This window comes from Poecilia latipinna, unplaced genomic scaffold, assembly GCF_001443285.1.
Source record: "Poecilia latipinna isolate Pla-1442-1.1 unplaced genomic scaffold, P_latipinna-1.0 Scaffold722, whole genome shotgun sequence".
Taxonomy (NCBI): Eukaryota; Metazoa; Chordata; class Actinopteri; order Cyprinodontiformes; family Poeciliidae; genus Poecilia; species Poecilia latipinna.
In genome coordinates this window covers 156,948-174,788 of record NW_015113338.1, presented here as the reverse complement: position 1 = coordinate 174,788, position 17,841 = coordinate 156,948, and positions in this window count along the sequence as shown.

The following is a 17,841-nucleotide window of genomic DNA, read 5'->3' as shown; positions in this document are numbered from 1 at the left end:
AGTTTTGTCTTCGTTGATGAGCTTCAGGTGTTTCAGGTTGGAAGGCCTCCTTGCCATCACCCTAATCTTTAGCTCCAGACACACATTTCCCTATTAGATTCAAGTCAGAACCTTGACAAGGCCACTCGAAGATGTTAACATTACCTCCGGTCAGGAATAAGCTCTTCGTAGAATTACATTACTTCAGATATAAATATGCCAGGGCTATGAATAATTTGGGGCTTAATAACAAAAGATATCTGAAACAGATTGTCATCTGTTGATAACCAATTTCTAAATGATGAGTTGTAATGTGTTCACATTGTCTTTTCTTTGGTTATGTAGAACGCTTTAGAGGGTTTTCTGTCTTAGTCCTCAGATTGTTAAACTAATAGGAAACCACTTTTACAAAGCAACATTGATTACATTTCTTTGTCAAGTTTTAAATAGTAAGCTTGTTCAACGGTATGCTATGAATTACAACTTAACAAGCAAAGTACACAGTCAGAGGGATTGTTTCCTTCAAGTCTGAAGGACAGGCTTTTTTAAATAAAAAAAATGCACCTGCCAGACATGAAGTCTGTGGCTTATTTACTGGCTTGCTTTTGTTTCAAATTACACAAGGTAAAGAATGTGATTGAGACTTGAGGATTTAGAGAGGAAGTCTAAGTCAAGTTAGTAGTCAAAGTCTGAAACTCGAGTCTTTCTCCCTCTATCAAGACAAATATCTCTTACCAAAGCAAATTACAACTGACTGATAGTTAGGCACACATTAAGTCTAGAGTCCACAGGCCTTGTCCACATAAAAAGTATTTTCAAGATTAGTTTTGTGTTTGTCCCTTCTGACTATCACACCACTATCTTCATCTATGCAAAAAAAAAAAAAAAATTGTGGTACTTCTGTATGTATATAATTATTGAATGCAGTCAACATCTGCATTACAAATGTGCGCAAAACTTTGTAGATATTGCACTAATGTAGAAAAAAAATTTGTAACTAAAATCACACGGATATGCAATAAGTCATTAAAAATCATGCCGCACCATGATCTTCAAACTACGTCCTGTCATCGTCTTCATCATTTCCACCAGTAGTAACCAGTCAGTTGTAGATCACATAACTTGTGTGATGCAAAAAAGTGTTTCCATTGCAGTTTTACCAAATACACCAATTTCAATACAGCCCCCTACCCCCACCCCCCAAAAAAGAAAGAAAAAACCTTAAACTAACGCAAAAATGCTTCATTGAAAAAGCTTTCTTTCTTTCTCCAAAACTGGCATGTTTCCATGAAGCAAATTGTAATTTTAACATTTGGAAGCGCAGCTACTGAAACGAAACCAAAGTTGCTGTGAGTGTTTGTCTAGAGCTGATCCATCATGTCTGACATGTTTAAGGTCAATAGCTTTGTCAGAATTTGGGCGATGACATCATTGCTGTGATTCGGTTATACACACTGGTTATTTACAACCAAAAAAACAGCCATAAAGACAAAAAATGTTAGCTGATAAAAGTATAGTTTTGGGAACATACAAAAAATGCCCAATTCGCAAAACATCCATTAAACAAATCGAAGCCTGGTGTGAGTTTTTCAACTTCTCAACATCGTCAATGTCTAATTTGGCCTCATCTTTATATTTTTAATTCTTCTCTGTGTCCTTGACTTGGTGTTTATAACCACCTCCTCCTCTTCGTCTACCATAACCACTAAGCCAATCTCCATCATCAACATCATTATCATTACTTTCAGCAGCAGCAGCGGCGGTATTATCCGCAATTTCGGGCAAACCATTGTTTCAGTATGGGACGAGAGCCAAATTGTCTCCCCTCCTCTCGTCTCCTCTCCTCTCTTGTCGCTGTCAGGTTTGAGAAATGAGACGCCGTCAGAAGACAGAGGTCTAAAAATGCCCCCAGTTCACAGACATCTTGTTCATAAATCTTCTGTTGGGGGCGATAGGCGAATGAGCAGTCCCCTGGAGTCTGACGTGATGCTCACACTCTGACACGTCGCCAGAGACGCAACTGAGATTACAAATGTATTTAGGATTCCTAAATAGAGGTTTCAAGTTCAGTTCAGTTCATTCATAGAGAGCCAAAGCGTAACCAGATATCAACTCACTGCTCCGCTGTACAAACAGATCCAATCCATATGCAGCCACTGTCCGCTCAAATTCAAATGAATCAATTTCAATTCAAAATGCATGACTGGCAGAAAATTGTCCAAGGAAATCCAGATGATCGCATCAAGTTGTAGTAGATTTTCACCAAACAGTTCCCCGTAAAGCTTAAAAAATGAGCACCTCACCAAGCCGTGCGTAAATCACTGGAGACATGTGAGCATCGGTAAGCCAACCCGGTACTGCAGAACCAACCCGTGCTGGGAGTGGATCTCAGCAGGGTCGATACAGAATGTTACTCATAAAACAGGAGCTGTGCATCTACAATGCTGAACGGTAAAACGCATCTCTGGCGTATGATGCCTTATTGATTTTGTTCTGTTTTCAAGGGTCACCGTTACCAAGGATTGGCTAAAATCCAGAGGCTTTATGTCTGTCTGAGCAGTTCTTGTGCAATTTTTCCAATATGTGCAAAATGGTGAGAAATGGTGTGTATGTTGCGTCCCTTGTCCGCTTGGCTCACACAAACCCTCTGGTAGTAAGGCAAAGTGTGGCTTCGAAACACCAGCCTTTTTTAGGGCGGCCCTACCTCGAGGTTCACCTTGGGCTGGTTCACTTAGCTCTCCTTCTTTCCTTTTTTCTTTTAGAAATTGTGTTGATCTGGACAGAAGTGTCCAAGTCCTGACTTATGTGTTTTGTGACAGAGGCTGCAGACTTTGCAGCAGTCCCTCATTCTGAGAAAGCAGAGAACGTCTTATTGCGTTGGGGATGCAGTAGAAGTGGAATGAAACAATTCCCTTTGGGCTCTGCAATGTGGACTTAAAGTTTTATCACAATATTTTGCAGTACCATTGTTATAATGATAAAAGTGCCAATAAGAATTATTTATTACGTCTCTTTTAGGTGTAATAAAAGAAATGTATTACTGCTGTGTGTCACAGCAATTACAGTCCCACAAACACAATCAATGCTTTTGAGAAATGTAACAAATTTGTATCGCGCTCCTTTAGGACACCAGTTATGTAAACATGTGTGGTAATTGTTCCACTAAACTACTAAACGGTAACTCTATTTTCAAAAAAATATTTACCAAAAATATTTACAAAAAAAAAAAATCGGGGCAAAATTTAAGTTTAGGTAAAGTATTTGTTGTGCATTTCTTGAATTTTTTTAAATATATTTTTTGACATTTGTAGGCAAATGTGAAATATAGTAAATATTTGTGGAGAAAAATGTTTAAAGAAATGCAGAGAGACGTATTCTAGGAGTAAATGGGTCAAATATGTTTATGTAAGAAACGAACACAGAAAATAAGAAAATGTGTGAGGTTGTCTAATAAAGTAAAATAAGTATGATCAGCTTATTGCCCTGTGCTGTGGCTTACATTTACAACAGCAGAAATTTTAGACTGCAGTCTACCTTTAGAAGGCTGTATGTTTTTGCTGCGTCCGTCTCTATTTCAAGTCCTTTCACTGTGATTACACATTTTGATTTTGCTTTGTTGTTTGCTTCGCTTCGCTTTGTTCAACCTTGAAAAGTAACTAAGATTCGGAGCTCCAACAACATGTCAGGGACTGGAAATGGAATGTCATGAACAAAGAGAAGACAATTAAATGTGTGATCAATAAACACACCTGGCATACATCTCCACAGCAAGTCATAATTATGGCAGCTGGGGAGAAACAGATAAAAAGAAAAGTATTTATAGTGACTTTGTGTGTGTATGTGTGATGTCATACCTACCTTCTGGGATAAATTAAACAAATCTCTTGACAATTGCAAACATGACAACAGAAAGTTATTGCAGTTAATCATGAGAGTTGAACAGAGAAGGACAAAGACGTAGATATCGACTGGGGTTTACTTTAGAGAGTCTGGCAAACTCTTGCTAAATGATATAAGTGGTTTAGACCTGACCCTGCTTAAATGACAAACTACTGTACGCTAAACATTGGAAGAGGAATGTTAAGAAGAAATTCTGAAGTTCCTTTTATAAAAATGAGTAAAGAAAAGAGTCCACCACCAGCAGGCGAATGCCGATGCATTCTCCCAGCCCCACTGCTGTCACCTGCGGCTACAATCCAGTAGACTAGATAAAGCCCCCTACCAGTACCTCTTCTCTGATTCAAACTGCCAAAAAATATCCAGTTGGGTTTCCAACCAGGTAGTCCCACAGGATTATAGCACTGACATTCTCAGCTACTCAGTGATGTCTCCTACTTTGCCTGTTGGATGTCCAGCACATACTGAGGATGACAACTTTATGTCCTCTTGTCTGGAATGTTCAAGAGTTTTACATTTATACACAAGTGCACTTTTGCATGTATTTGTATACCATACGTGTTTTTCCTGCAAGCATGTTATGCCCAGCTGATATGCTTTACTGCTTCAGAGGGATTATTTGCACAACCTGCATGTTGTCTCCAGCCTAATGTGGGTAGACTCTAACTTAAATTGCTCTTGTGCTGAGTCCTTGTTCCTGTGCTGCCATGATCTTTGGCTCTGTGCTGTCTTTTAGTCCAGCCTTCTGAAGACTGGTTGGAGCTTTTAATTTTAGCCATTTTCACAGATGCTATCCAGGTACATATCTTTCCATGTTGGTTCCAGGCACCCTAAAGATCCCTGGTGCTATGAGATAACCCAGCTGATTGATCTCTGTGATGGCCCGAGTGAGTGTAATCCAGAGTTAACTTGCAGAGGGTGCTGTGACGATGGCTCCATTGGGTGGAGTGCAGCAGTCACACATTGGGAACACCTGACTTGTTGCTTCAGTCCTGTATAAAAGTGAGAGGGGCTGTACTGCATGTTGCAAACATTAATAAATCATCATGTCCTTGTGTCCTTTTCTCTGTTTTTTATTTTTTTATTTTTTATTTTTTTGTCAAAATCCCAAAGCTAGGTTGTGAAAAAATGGGGGGGTCGTCCAGGATTTGACCCTGGGACCTCTAGCACTCATAGTTACCTCATGTATCTAATCTATAGGAATTGTAATAAATTGTACTTTTATATATTAGAACACGGTGCCAAAAGTAGATTGTAGGTCATTTTAACTGTTGGTCTTTAAAGCTTTCATAGGTCACACATCCTGCTGCATGGCCTCTTTCACCATCAGTTCAGCAGCTGTACATCTTGTTCTGTTCGCCCACCTCTCATCAGAATGTCCTGATGCACACACTGCAAATACATCTAACATTCAAGCTGGTGTGACATCATCTCTCTCTCTCTCTCTCTCTCTCTCTCTCTATATATATATATATATATATATATATATATATATATATACATATATATATATATATATATATATATATATATATATATATATATATATATATATATTTTTTTTTTTTTTTTCAGATTAAGCTATCCCAAATTGACAAATTCATTGCTGTGTATGTATCTGTAATTTTCCTTATCTTTTAAAATACGGGCGTTTTTTCAGACACACGTCTCTCAACACACACGACATGGATAGCGAGAAAGACAGGACGGCTTGGGAGACAGATGCTTTCAAACGGCAACTTTACTGTTCGTCTGCAACAATAACGCCAACGCAATGGGGAGAGAAAATCTCATAGACGTCCAACTGTTTGTTCTTTGCCATTGTGAAGAGCGAGACTGTGGCTGGTGGTGATAACTTGGGGGAGAAAAAAAAAGAGAAAACACAATTTGGCTGCATTTTCTGATGAATGCAAACAGGATGGGAAGGGAGATATGAGAACGAGGAAGAGGGGTGGCCTCAGGGCAGGACAAAAAGAGCTTCAGCCTTGTTGAGTTGTTATAATATGGGCCTGGCAGTCAGAGCTGCCACAGGCCTTTTTGTAGTTACTCTGCATTCACAATGAGCAGCAGTTGTCTCAGAAAATAGTCTTTCACTCAACCAATGAACAAGCTTTGGAGGTATTTGTATACTGCCGGTAGCTTTTTACAGTCAAACTGAAAGTTAATTAAAGATGGCAGAGTCTATAAATGTGTATATTGCTTTACAGATCATTTGGGTCTTTGAAATAGAAATTGCTGTACATGTTAATAATCTAAGTGCATTGAATACTGATGTAGTAACATGTCGTACCACTTTTTTGACTCTGTCAGCAGCAACACGAGGAAAAATCAGACAACAGATAGACGAGATGAATAATAATGGAGCTGATTCTGCAGTTCATTGAATACCGGTCTGAATGTATTTGATAGCACAGCTTGTACAAAAAATAGATGTTTAATTTGACGTCGCCTTGGTAACGACTTGATATTTGATAGACTTTTTGACACAAGCTCCCTCCTTTGTTTGAGCTCTTACTTCTTCTAAAGCTGTTCTGTTTTGAACCTTTTTTATTTTACAACATGAAGCATTGTAATCCTCTGCTTTTTGGACAATGGTGTCAAATGTTTTGAAAATACAAGAATAAAAAGATGTAAATGTAAATCAAACGTTTGCCCACAATAAATTGCTTAGATTTTCCATTTGTAGTAGGCTTATTAATTTATTTTACTTCCATAGATCACATTTTCTAAAACAGAACAACAAAATCCTGGCTTCTCTCTTGATTTTCTTTAAATTCAAACTTCTAAAGGAAAACTATTACAACACTCAGATGACTCAATAAAATAACAAATAGTAATCTGGCAAAAAATTCAGTGAAATTGTCAAATTGATATCCATCATTTCTAATATGCCTATTCTAATTTTTTTTAATCTTAAATTTGTCAATTTTTACTGTTCCTTTAAACAAATTTACAGCAAATATTGTGATATTAGTATGGAAATAGGTTAAAATATGATAAGTCAAGATACTTTTAGTTGTTTTGAGAATAATTACCTGCTAAAAATGTCACCTAATGGAATTAGTAGAGATTATGAATCATTCTGAAACATGGAGGGATTTTTTTTCTGCTCCTCTGTTTTTGTTTTTTTTTTGTTGTTGTTTCCTGTCCTAGTTTTGTCTGCTGGTCTCAGAAAAGCAGCGGCTTAGATTTTCAAATATGCACCCTTTGTGCATCCCTTGGACATGTTCCTCTCCACATCCTGAGACACCGCAGCTCAAACTGAAGTGGTGCTTTAAAGTTCACCACATACTAAAGTGATGTTTATCAAATGTCTTTGCCGAAGGCACAACGGGATGGCGACACTCACAGTGTGGACTCATCTGGAATCTAAAAACCCTGCTCCACTGCGCTGGGAGGGTTTTTTATTTGGCTTTGCTACTTTGATGTTTGAAGTTTTACATCTCTGTACTTTCTTTAAGACATCCCACACAAAGGAGTTTAAGGTAAAGGCTGTACATAAAGGTCATGGTTAGGTACTTTTGTTTTTATGCTTCCAGTAAGAGAAATGGAGGCAAAAAGTCCCAGAAGTTGCTGTAAGGAACAGAATAATTTCTTTTTCATTTCAAAAGTGGCAAAGCTGACCATCTTAAAAGTAAAGTAATCATTAAAATTCACAAGTAAAATAATTAAATTTACCCCACCAGTACTGCTCTGATGTATATGACCAACTTTTAGCTCAACTTTATGTCAACGATGCCCAATGTTTCACAAACTCACTATGTTATATCTGATAAAAATATTTAGCTGTATGACATTTATCTTTCATTCAGACCATTTACATGCTGTACATTTTGCTTAGGCCACATTTAGGGCTGGGCATTTACCGCATCGTTTATCGTTTGTCGCGACAAATTTCTTGTCATGATAAGAATTTGGATTCATCGTCAAAATAAATTTCAAATAATGTAAAAAAAAAAGAAAAAAAAAAAAGGATTACTTTTTACTTTGTTCTCCCATATTTTCCCCACGGAGCATCAGCAAATATCAATAAAGTCCAAAAGTATTATTATTTTTATTTTTTTTTACGTGTCCTAAAATATTTCTGAGTGTGCCACTCAGAAATATGATTAAATTCAATTAAATCTTGCATGAGTAAAAGTATATAAATCAGACTTCTTTAAGTATGTGGCATCTTAAAGAAACGTGTTTTCTTTAAGATGAACAGCATTAACTCAGCGACCTTTCGTGGTTTTTCATGATCATTTCATCATAATGGTAGTAGAGACGGTGATAAAATCCTGAGTCCACGTCGTTCCTGTTTGAAGGACGGCTTCCCGCCCAGCGTTTGGACTGAGACGGTGCAGGATAATTACAGTCTGAGTAGCTGAGGAACAGCAGCCATTCGTTATTTAACAGATCTCAGTTTGGTTCAGCGAATGGGACAGAGAAAAACAATTTCAAGCAGAGTTCGCTGGAGCCCGAAACAAGACAGGCCCGATGTATGATTTTTAATTGATTATACATCCATAGGCATCTTTAAAAGCCGGCAGATGAAAGATGCTAATTAGTTTTAACCATTCTTTTAAAAAAAATAAAAACGTTTTTTAATCCAAAAATCCGACTCTTTCTTGTTCACTGATTTTTGTATCAACTTAAATAACATAAAATTGGTCAAATGTTCTCATTCCAGCTAAAAGTTACTTCAGATAAATTCATTTAATGCATGCTGAGCTCTGTGAAAGTAGAACTCACTACAATCCTACATTTATCTTTTTTTTCCCCTCAGCTTTTACATTGCCAGTGCAGACTTAGGGGAAGCGTCCTGCCACGGAGCATCGGTCTTATCTTGCAAAAGAAGTGTATTTTACCACTTAAGATAACTTGGAGACTGTCTTCTTTAATGCCACCGTCTACATCAGAAGAACGGCCGTGTTGCGGTCGTGATTTGCTGCACGGACCTGAGAAGATCTCTGTAGATTAATCAGACGGGTTGATAGACATGAAGAGCAAGAACGGGCTTGTGGGGGATGAGATGCGACAGGATTTTCTTTTTCTCTGTAGATTTTGTTGCATTTTTCATCGTGCAACCTCGTGTAATTTTCAATTCATTCTGTCCAGATCGTCACTTATTTATTTAATTTATTTTTTTTCCGCCACACATGTCCAAATTCACAACGGATCTCATTAAACTTTCATCTAATCTAATCTAAAAACCATGTTAGCTGAAATTACACATTTTGAAGCAAACCACTCAGAATAAAGTGCCAGATTATTTACAGTGTTTGTGTGTGTGTGTGCGTGTGTGTGTGTGTGTGTGTGTGTTTGTGCATCTTTCAAACATGCGCTAAGACATTATGCAGGAGTATAACATCTTTTAAAAAATAAGAATATGGGTCTTTGTCATTTTTTTAAAGATGAAGCAGCTGTTCTGAGCTGCATAGTGTCAGATTTCAGCCCTGCATTAATAAGGTAAACATCACACTGTGTTCCCAAAATGCTGCTGGATTTTTCCGCAACAAAATGCCAGGGAAATCAATCATCCTAAGCTTTTCCGGCTAACAAAAAAAAAAAAAAAGGGAGAAAAACCTCAATGTTTCCTTCTGCCTTTATATCATGAAAATGTTGCGAATGGGACAGAGCGGTTGTTATGGCAACAAGATAATCTCTTAACTGCTTACTTGAAACAAACATAGCCAGCTGTTTTTTTAATGAGAAAGCAGAGCAGCTATTGTTTCTTTTTTTCTTTCCTTTTTTTCTTTTTACAATGTAAGTCAAAAGTTTGCATACACATACCGTGGGGCGTGAATGTAACACTCGTTTTGGGCTTTTAATGACTCGTGAAACATTTTTTACCCTCTCAGTTTGGACTGCAATGGTTTTTAAAGACAAAAGATCAAAGTTGAGCATAACAGAATTACCCTGAAAGAAAATTTGAGAATCTACCAAATATTTTGGTTAGAGGTTGAGGCTTCGAGCAGAATAATGATTTTAAACACACACCCAGTGCTACAATGGAATAGTCATAGACCAATGAATATCTCCGTTTTAGAACGACCCAGTTAAAGTTCAGGCCTGAATACAGTTGAGAGTCTGTGGCAAGACTTGAAAATTACTCCTGACAGATGATTTCCACCCACTGTGATAAAGGCTGAGCTGGTAAGAAGAAGAATGGGCAACAACTTCTGTCAAACACAATACAACAAGTGAGCTGTTGAGATGTAGCGTGCGTTCACACCGGGCCTGTGTAGTCCGCTTTAACACAACTCTGGTTCGTTGGTCTAAAGTCCAGTTCACTTGTGGAGGCATGAACCTCGGTCTCAATTCAGTATAAGTGAACTCTGGCACGTTTTAAATGCATATGTGGACACAAGTGGACCAGAGACCGCTCTAAAAGCAGGAAACGGACTACAGCGCAGGGCATTCTGGGTAAATACAACCAATATTTACCATCAGATACAACCACTAATATCTGCTGGTTCTGTTTTTATTTACATTTTGTGAAGGAAGAAGTTGTGCTCTTCAGATATTTTCATGTCGTTTCTTTCAGTGGTTCTTGGCGCAGCGCCCCCCACAGGCAAGGGGGGAAACAGTTTTTTTAATTGATTTGAATTGTTTGAGTCAGTGCAGTATGAAAGTGAACCGCAACAGCTGAAAATGTAACAAAAGTTGCAACTTTGCTTCCCAATCAAACAGAGTCTACTGGATTATCAGGAAAGAAAATAATCGTTGAAGGAGCATGGATCAGCAAATAAATTCTGGGATAACACACCCACTTGAAAATATTACAGGTATCAAAATTTGTGAGACTTCCAGCCACCCTATTACTCTAGCCTATACAGTGACCAGATTTAACAAACAAAACCAAATATCTGGGGACTCCAATTAAAACAACGGTCACAATGTTTTATTGGCACCCTGTCAGTGCCAAGCCTCACTTAAATGTCACTGGGAGCTTCGCTGCTGCGTCTCCCTGCACAGCAGGCGGAAGCAGAAATCCCTGGTTGCGGACCGAGTGACTTCACCAGCGTTTCAGCCCATTACATTCACATGAGACAGTGTTCTTGCATAATGCAACCGGCGTCTTGTACAGAACGCTTTAAAAAAAAGATTTTAAAAAACAACAACAGCGGTTTAATGCAGGCGGTAAACCGGTTCACCTACATGAGGGGATTCACAGTCTCCAGCTGCATGCATCTTTGTTACAGACCTTATTTCTCTCAGTTCGGGCAATTAACATGGGAATGCAGTGAATAGTAAATTAGGAGACAAAAAGCGAGACTGGAAAAGAGAGCCAGTGATGAGAGGACCTGGAAACAGGAGGCTCTGACAGTGAAATGGTAACGTCTCACTGCATCTGTGATACTGAGATGGTTAGATGATCAGAGAGAGAGAGAGAGAGAGAGAGAGAGAGAGAGAGAATTACCGTGATTTTTAAGACTGGAATCTTGACTTAAGTTTCAAAGAGAAAAGCTGTGGTTGATATGAAATGTATTTGATTCAATAGATTTAAAAAGGTTTATCTGTTGTCACACAGGACTTTATCAATGTTTCTGATTGTTATAGATAAAGATGTGCCGATATTAATATCTGTATTGGTCCTCATGTTTAAAATAAATCTAGATCTGGTATCTTAACAATGTCCCCAATCCATAAGGGCAGATCCATTAAGTCTAATTCTATGCCATGTGTTCTCAGCCACGACATGCTTTATTATTAATATTACATTACATTAAAAATTTCTAATTCCTCTTTCTGAACCATTTGACAGAAAGTTTGTGGCAGATATCGGTAACGGTATCAGGAGTGAAAAAAATGGATCGGTTCATCCCTTCTTTCAGATGTGCTTTTCAGTTAAACCAGTTAGGTTGTAGGATGAATTAAATGCTATGCTGTCTTCTGTCAGACACTTATCAGAGTCTGGTGTGTGTGTGTGTGTGTTTATAATACCTTGTTGGGATGATTTTCCTGACAAATACTACATTGTGGGGATCAAAGCCTGGTCCTCACAAGGGGAAACACTGTTTTAGGGTCAGGGGTTACATTTAGGACTAAGGTGTGAATTGAGTTTTGGCTAGGGTTAGGTTTATGAGGGTTAGGTTAGGGTTAGGATAAGGGTAAGGTTTAGGCCGTAGAAATTAATGGAAATCAGTGGAAAGTCCCCACAAAGATAGCCACATAAACATGCATGTGCATGCGTGTGTATGTGTGTCAGAAGCAGAATGGGATGAGGCAGCTTGAAGGCTCAGTGGAACCTTAAGAAGGACAGATGTCAGTGGGTTATTGACCTTGTGCCTGCTTGTTTTTTCTTCAGCTGCCATAACCATCTAGTAGAGGATACAGGCACCTGAGTGAAGGTTTGAAGGTTTTCTGGATGTGTGCATATTAGATTTGCTGCCGTTTTGCTTTGCAGCTATATTTGCTTTACTTTGCAGGTGTGGTAAGAGGACAACATCAAGTTATAAACAGTGAGTTATTTCAGTATTGTATGTATTTGTTTTTATCTGCAGTATTTATCTTTAAAAAAATATGTTTTTTTTACATATTTGTTAAAACTACCACCATGTCGTGACAGTGTAAGCTACTATTGCTGTCAGAAATGCACTGCTATTGGTCAAAAACAACCAATCAGAGCCAGGAGGAGGGTTCTAGTGCTGTCAGTCAACTTTTTTCACAGATTATCTGTCTCATACCAAACTGTCATGTCAAAGTAACAGCTATAGCAAATATGTAAAAAGAGCATTTCTGTAAAAGTTACGCACTGCGGCTTTAATGAACTCTTCTGCCTGCACTTTTGCACAACCTACAGTATATTCCAAGTTCGCCTTTGCCTGTATAAATGTCGAGTGTTTGCACAATTTAAAACTCCACATCTCTCCCTCTTCACATTTTATCTCACAGATACCCTTTTAAAATGTCTTTTTATAGGCCTCTCCGGGTTTGTCTTCATGCGGTTTTGTCTTTGATTTGAAAGGTGCCTCCATTTTATTCCAGGCACTTGTCAGAAACCCATTCTGACTGCTTGTTAGACCAAAACAGTCTCCTGCCATTTACTTAAAAGCAAAATCCATCATCCACAAATGAGCCTGAGTGTGTCCTGCTGCGGGATCTGACATGACGAGAATCAAAACTGCATCTTATTTTGAAATGATCTGACAGCACTGTCCATCAAGATGGGAAATGATGCATAAGAGTTAAAGATGAAAGCAAACTCTCCTTTGTGCTCTGTTCTGATTAAAGTTGGAAACGTTGACAGTAAAATGTTCCGAAGTAAAAGCAGACAAACACTTTGTCTTTTAAGCCGGAAGCCCTTCGCCGTTTCATGCTTTTGTGTTGTGAAAAGTCGTTTCACATTGACCATGTGTCGATTTAAACTGGCTAAAGAGCTGGTTCATGTCAACTTTTACCTCCAATGATTTCAGCCATAATTGGATCATAATCTTTTCCCACAGTAAGAAAATGTAGCTCTGTGACTCTATTTGTTATCATTTCAGGTCACTAGCAGTAACTTTGGTTTATTAGGATTCACAATTGCTCATAGCTGTAAAGTTAAAGAAAAAGGTTGCAATTTAAGGTGGCCAAATTTTGGGAATTTAACATTTTGAACTTAACTCAGAATTTAATCAAAAACATTTAAATACCTATTGCCCTCTGCAGGAACGCACCTCTCCTGGTCAGAAACAACCAGTCAGAGTCAGGAGGAGGGCCTTAGTGCTGTCACTGAAGCTCGTGTACGCGCTAGTAAATGTTCTAATGGCGAAGAAACAATGTACTGTCACAGGTATACTGTTTGTCTGCCGTCATTTGTGGCTAAACTAACTAGCCTTAGCATTCTCTGCAAGCTTTCAGTGTGGTGAATCAGCTATAGCGTAGCACAGAGAAAAGGGGGAAGGTGTGAGCGGCTCATACACAAACATAACTGACAGCGCTAAGACCGTCCTCCTTGCTCTGATTGGTTGTTTCTGACTGAGTGGTGTATTTCTGCAGTTAGAAGGCAGAGGAGCTTGATTTACTTTTTTTTCACAGATTATCCGTCTTATTATTAGTATTATGAAATACTTCTATAATTTTAACAAATATGCAAAGCATATTTTTTCTAAAAGTTACATGCTGCAGTTTGAGGTCCTTCGTACTAGAAATGATTGTATAACTGTGTGAAAGATTCAATTCCGTTCACTTGAAGCGCCATCTCACAGTAAATGTTATGTCAAGGTATTTTACAAAACAGAGACTCTGTTCATGTCCTGTTATATATTATAAGGTCAAACCAATCTAATCATGCAGACAGATTTGCATTTGATTAGATACCTTCCACTTCAACTCTAATTACCTCGCAGTGCAGACAAATTCAGAGCATAATATCTGCTGGTAAACATTATTTATCTAAGAAAGCCAAGTGAAACCCAGTGGGTTGTGGATGTGCCTACTCTGAAGTAGATTCTCTGAGTTTCCAGTTCAAAATGCCGAAGTGGGAATTCTGAAATTCCCTCTTCTAAACTCTGACTCTAGAATCCAATATGGCTGCACATACATGTAGTGAAGGCTTCTTATGTGAGACAGATTTTACATAGAATCCAAAAAATGATGACCAACCCTTAGCATTCTCTTTTTACGAGACTATCATAGAAAAACAGTGTCTTCAGTCAGAGGCTCCTTCAAATTTGCTGTAATACAGACTGTAGCAGAAGATCCTTCCTGTTTGCAGCCATCATAATCAACGACTCTTTGAAATATCTTCAATAATTTGACTTATAACATTTCATTTCCATTTGGGATTGATAAAGTTTTTTTTTAATTTAATAAACTATTTTTTAGCCCTTTTGATGGTTTGACTCTCTACAACCGGGGAGGATAAAGTCCTGAGAGTCTGTTGCCTTTGAGTTTTAACTTAAAAATGAAGAAAATAGCATTTTATCATCACCGTCCATACAATATGTCCCATCAGCTTGTTTTAATACAACTGGTGTACAGTGGCCCTAACACTCTAACGTCCAAAAACACCTAAATGCATCATGAGGCTGTAGTTTTATAAGAAGATTAGAGTTTTTCTAAATTCTCCCACCTTCATTTTGGTTCACAGCATACTGGAATAAATGTTGAACCTTCAGCGAATTCACAAAAGCTCATCTTCACATCATAAACTCTCCTCTGTATTGTCACTAAGAATTTTGCTCACTAGACTTTTCTTTTTTGGGTGGTTGTTCCAATTCGTTGCGCTTATTGTATTTACACAAAAACACGCACTGTGAAGAAAAAAAATGAAGTACTTCCTGGCAGACTGCGGTGGCTTTCATACCAGAAAATAAATAAATAAAAAAAGCTGCGTGAGCCTCTGCTGGTGGCTGTAGGCTGCTGAACATTCCCTCATTAGATCCAAAGTCCGCCCCCATATCTACACTGCATATGCTGTCTCACTCGCTGGAGCTTTAACAACATTTTAGTTATTTTTTTATTTTCTCCCCTCCCGCTCCTTTCACTCCGGCTTGTTTTGTTCCTTCTCCCATTTCGGCCACATTCATAAACTGTCTGTTTTGAGTTTTCACCTTGTGCTTTCCCATTGATTTGCATTTCGGAACGCTGCCGGCTCGTGTGAGTCTGCGAACGCCTGGAAACATCAGCTGGAAATGTACAGTTCACATTTCTAATGCTATTTTGAAGTTCTCTGAAATATTAGCTTCATTTTGTTCCTGATTTCAAGTCGTTGAGCTGCGAAGTGGTTGGTTCCCCTCCCACCACCATAAAAACATGACACATACGACTAAAATCAGTTAAAACCACATTTTGAAATGGGTCTACCACGGTGGTGTGTTATCTGAATTTACTTATCTTTGAGCTAAAATTAACGCAGCACTGACACATATCGCTCTGATCCACAAAATGGTGCCTGATTTCTCCTGCCTCCCTGCCATAATAAGCTCTGCCGCCTCATTCAACAGTTTGGACTGCAGTTGAGGTAATTAGACTCAACATGGTGCCTCATTTTTTTTTGTCTTTCTTTTTTTTTATTTTTTTTTTTATTTATTTGTTCTTCACCAAAGCTGAGAAGGCGGTAAACATCCTATTCAGCGCAGTCTGCCACTGTGACAGTTTGACACAAAATGTGCCAGGCTGTGAAGTGTGTTCACACATTTATCAACAGGTGAGAGGCACTCAGACCGTCATGCCTGCTATTAGCGTGTGGCTGTGACACCGAGGTGCAATAATGAATCTGAACCACACACAGGGGGAAAAAAACAAAACAAAACACAAAAAAAACCACTAACTGGTTGTTGTTTTCATTTCTGTTTGCATGGGGTTAATTTATGAAAGATAAAAGAGGAATAATTGATCAGAAAATACACTAAATATTTTCTAATAGCTGCAAAGAATGATCACCAAAACCAATCCAACAACCTGGTTTTAAATGTCCTAAATGTCAGTAACAAATGATAATAAAATGTGAAACAGAGAAACGTGTGTGGAGATGTAAAAAAAATAAAATAAAAAAATACTATATCTGTGAGAATTCAAAGTTGCCTAAAAATATTGGAACGTAATGTGCTAAATACTGACATCTACTGTAGATCTTTAGAATGCAGGTTTGTTTCTTGGAAAGATTGTCATCTTGAGGATTAAATTGTTTGTAATATTTCACCATCCATGCCAGAAATGAATATTTTTATGTTCAAATGCATGAAAATGCATTAAAAACAAGAGCGGATTTGCACTTAGACACTTAGACATAATCTTACTTTATTATTGTTGCACAAAGACACCACAGTGAATTTGTCAACAAAATGTCGTTGCTTGGCTACCAAAGTGAACAGAAAATAATACTGGAAAACACTTACAACTGTGACAACACATCAGCTATAAGGAAACCAAAACGTGCAGTATAGTCACATGAAGGAGGTGAATACTGTACAGAGGAGGAGCCTCTAGCTACTGCAGTTCAGTGTTTAAGATGGTTTGAAATGTTTGCTTTCATATATTCCTATTCAGATCTAAACTATTTTTATGACTTTTATCATTTAAAGACCCACTTATGGCCATTCCATTGTAACCTCCTTCCTTTCTTCCTTAGGTTCTAATTTACAGAGCAATGAAAGAGGATTAGGGCCACTGAAAAAAATAACTAAAGTTTGACATTTCTTTTTTTCAGAATTCAAATTCAATTCAGATTCAAAAATACTTTATTGATCCCAAATGGAAATTACATTGATTTAATTAAATTCTGAAATTAAAATTTGAATTCTGATAAAAAAAAGTAAGAAGTATCAGATGAAAATGTCAGAATTCCGAGATCAAAGGCAGAATTCCGAGATCAAAGGCAGAATTATGAGAATTAAAGTACAGGCACAGGCAGGGAAACTTCTCAAACATCTAGAAGGTTAACGACGGCCAAGTGATTTCATATAAACAAACTGTAATTGTGAGTGTTTTAAATCAGCTCAATGCTAAAAAAAAAAAAAAAGAAAAAAAGCCACAGATACTTCAAACTGAACAGGTTTTCAGATGGAAAAAGAAAAAAAATCTTTTCAAGACCAAGTGGAGGAATTTATATTTCTTTCCAACTTGACAAAATTAACTTGAAATTAGGGCTGTCAGTGCTAACGCATCAATCTCTGTGATTAATTTGAACATTTTAACATGATAATATTGCATAATGCAGACTAATCAAAGTGTCTGTTTTGACCTAGAAGCCTCTCTTTGTCCTGCAGAAGGTGGGGCACGGGGTGGGGCACCTAGAGAATCGAATATATTTGAACAAGTTTGCTACTACTTGCAGCATATGTAGTGAAGTAAGTTTCCACTTGCTGCTGTTGAGCAATGGGAGAACACTTTACCTGCTTCCTGCTACAAAAAAAAAAAAAAATCTAATAATTGCTTGTATCTTAAGTGGTTGGAGTGCAGCGGAAGGCGGGGCTTCCCCAGGACAAGAACCATAACTACGTACATATTTATGTTTCAAGCTCACAATGTTAGACATAACAATTAATTGTGATT